This window comes from Blastomyces gilchristii (genome assembly GCF_000003855.2).
Source record: "Blastomyces gilchristii SLH14081 genomic scaffold supercont1.13, whole genome shotgun sequence".
Lineage (NCBI taxonomy): Eukaryota > Fungi > Ascomycota > Eurotiomycetes > Onygenales > Ajellomycetaceae > Blastomyces > Blastomyces gilchristii.
In genome coordinates, this window is record NW_003101670.1 from 39,361 (window position 1) to 43,243 (window position 3,883).

A 3,883-nucleotide genomic window follows, 5' to 3' on the forward strand; every position below is an offset into this window, starting at 1 on the left:
AAAGCTCAGAGAGATCTGAATCTATAAATACTAGTTAAATTTAGTTATAAAATTATCTATAGAAATTCACAAAGCTCAGAAAGATCTGAATCTTATAAATACTAGTTAACTCTGATCATAATAGAATAGTCTCAACTTATGAAGATTTCATCTGAATATCATCTGCAGTGATTACATATTCTAGAAAATTAATTCAATGAGTACTGAAGTTGCACTTTACAAGCTTAATATATAGTTCTGCCTCATCTAAGATCTTTAATATACTTTATATATACTCAGTGTGTTCTTTCTTCTTCATAAAGTACATCATCACATTATTCAGATATATTATCACAAAGATATTCAGATATGCATGAAGTGTTTTATTAATGAAAGACTGAAATACTACAGAGATATTAGTCAAATTAAAAGATATCACTAGATATTCAAATAATCTCAGTACAGTTCTAAAGACAGTCTTTTATTTATCTTCAGACTGTATTCACAGCTGTGTATATATATTAATTATATTCAGTTGTATGAATATAACAGCTCTCAGAAGATAATTGATCACATTCTCAATCAGAAATAGAGAGTAGTAACTCTTTATTATCTTAAAGTTCAGATTATAATAGTCTATATATAATCTGAGATCTTTATTCTTCTTCTTCATGAATATCACAGAGACTTCTGCAGAGATTTATAAAGATTAGATAAAGTTATTCTTCAGATTCTTCTTTATATAGACTTATAAGATCTCTGTCTCATAATAAAAGAGTTTATAGATTAGTTCTTAGAAGAGTTTCTACTCTTCTATTAAATCTATTATCAGATTCTTCTCACAGTGAGAAGAAAGCTTAGCTGTCTTTACTAAGCTGAATATTTCTATAAGATCTCAGTATTTCTCTGATATCTGAAGCTCAGTTTTCATAACTGTGAAGTTCTCAGATATTTACAAAGTTATTATATAGATAAGCTTGTCTTCTCTAATTAACTCTGCAGTATTAACTGATTCTATCTCTATAAGTGAGTCTATCAACACTGATCAGAAGTATAAACCTGACTTATAAACAGCTATATACAGATTATATCTTTAAAGTCATACAAGTCTCAAGTATATGTTATCTGTGATATCTGTAATAATCACAGTTTCTACAAATCTTCTTCAGATTTCAGAGAGATCTTGTAATTCAAAGATAACTCTTATAAGTCTCTCAGTTCTCAGATCTGAGTTCTTATATTCTGCTTATTATAAGAGCAGATTCTCAGTTTTCATCATTCAGCTTATTCACTCTGTGAGCTTTAGAGACACTACAGTGATCTGAAATTCTGAGTTTATCAATACTTCTTATACTTATAAGATAGTAGTACTGTGATGTGATCTCTCTCTATAAGTAAGTATTTTCATTGAGAAAGTAACAGATTCAGATGTCAGCTTTAAGACTCTTAAGAAGACTGTTACTTACTCTGTCTACAACTCTTTAAATTTCTATTTTAATTTATTCAGACAGTTTGCACAGAGATATTCTAGTTTAAAATAGATAAAGCAGAGATTCTTTTTCTTAATCTCTCTATTATACACTCTGTTTACAGAAGTTTATAAAGCTCTCTCTTTCTACTCAGCAGTCAGATATAAATCTCTCTATATCTTATTATCTTTTTCTAATAAATCTGTTCTCTATTATTCTGACTCTTACAGAGTTTATCAGTGATTCACTCTTCACAGATCTGTGACTCTCACAGTGATTTATAAGTAATGAATAAGAGTTATCAGTTTCTTCAGAGTCAAGAGCTTAGAGTCTGACTTAATGAGCTTATTCTATATATCTTTATTCAGTCTTTTCATGAATATTATTATTCAGATCTTATTTCAAAGCTCTGTTTTCACAGATCTCAATTCATATTATAATTTAATAAAGTATTATAAGTAGTCTTTATCAGATTTCTTATCTTCTTTTCTAATATTAATGATTACAGCTCAGATTTTTTCTATTCAGCTTGCAGAGTTCTTTAACTTATTCTCTAGATAGATTTTAAGAACAGATTAGTAGAATCTCTTATAATCATTCTCTAGATAGTTCAGTCAGTTTCTGACTTCAGTGTAGTAAAGATCTGTTATTATATAGATAATAGCTTCTTCATCTTTCATATCACATAGTTAGACTTATAAGTCAATTTCAAATACAAACTTATAAAAGCTTTTATAGATTGTGATTTGATAGTTTATCTTAAGAGATCACAGCTTAAGAAAGTTTCTTTTCAGTTTATAAATATCTCTGAAGATCATGTCTAGAGACTCAGTTCAAGAGTGTTTACAGATAGTAAGTATTTCTTATAGAAAAATAGCTTAATCTTATAAAAGATGCTTAAGAATATTCTTCACTGAGATTAATTTATTCATGAATTCAGAGAGTTTCTCTGTCACAGATATAGAGAATAATATCTTATAAGTAATTAATAAGTTCTCTGAGACTTCTTTTATAAAAATTATTCATGATTTAGATAACTGCTTCTGAGTATCTGTAGTAGAGTTCACAGAGATTGAAGTATACAAGTTTCTAGTTCTTTCAGTTATAATAGATAGTTACTGACTGACTGAGCTTGAAATGTAAGAATAAGTACTCACAGACAATTATTCAGATGTTTACAGCTTGATATAATATATACTGTTAACTACTAGAAGTATTCAGAGTAGAAAGATAAAATATAGAGATGAAATATATAATAGCATTCAAGCTGAGTTATGAATAGTATTTGCAAACTTCAGTCTATATAGTTGTATGTAGTCAAGAGCCGCTAACCCTATTAATTACGCGAGAGATGAATAGAGGTAAAGAATTCACGAGAAGCGGGATTTCTTACATGACAGTTCTTTGTTGAATGTGATATTTAAAATTCAACTTGAAGTTTAATCATACTTTTAATCATTTGATATTTACACTGGGTTTAATCTCTCTATTTAAAAGAGTTTAAGATAGTTCTTTCTCATTGAATCTAGAAAAGAAATAAATTAACTCAGTTTCATTCATATTAAATTGAATTTGATTGATATGTGCTCTAACAAAGATTTTCTTTGCAGCTTTTTCAATCACTTTCAAATTCTCTTTGATAGTTTTTGAGCTGTAGACTAGATCAATATCATTCATATAATTTGAAGATCATACTATTCTCATATTTCTATTTTTGAATAGATATACAGTGTATATTATCAATAAAATGAGTGAGATTGAAGATTCTTGCAGTACTTCTATTTTTATCTCAGTCTTGTCTTACTTTATTTCATCAAAGAGAAGTTGTATGATGCTTTTAGATATAAAACAGTTAACTTATTTTATTAGAGAAAGTGACAGTTTTAACATCTTTAAAGTCTGAATTAACTTTGACTTTGAAATATGATTAAATGCTTCTTTTATATCAATAAAAACTGCAGTTGAGACCAGATCTTCATACTTTAATATTTGAATATCATGAACAACTGAGATAACAGTGTCAATTGCAGAAAATTGTTTTCTATCTCTCATTTATTCACTGAATAAAAGAGAATTACTAATAGAGCTTATAAAAGATAGTTGAGTAGTTATTATCTTTTCTAAAATCTTTTCTAGACAGTTCAATAGAGATATTACTCTATATAACTTAGAAATTGAAGTTTTTCTATTAGGTTTTATAAGAATCACTTCAGTGACTTCTCTTCAGCATTCAGAATGATATTCATTTTTCAAGAGATTGAAAAAGAGCTCAAAATATTCATTCTTTAAGTAGGAGTATATATTTTGAATAATTAAGTGATTAATTGAATCAGGCCCTGCAGCAGTTTTAACTGAACTTGAGAAGATAGCTGACTCTAATTTATCTTGTGTCAGATCAGGCCATTTCCAGTCATTTTTATTAATATTGTTAAGAA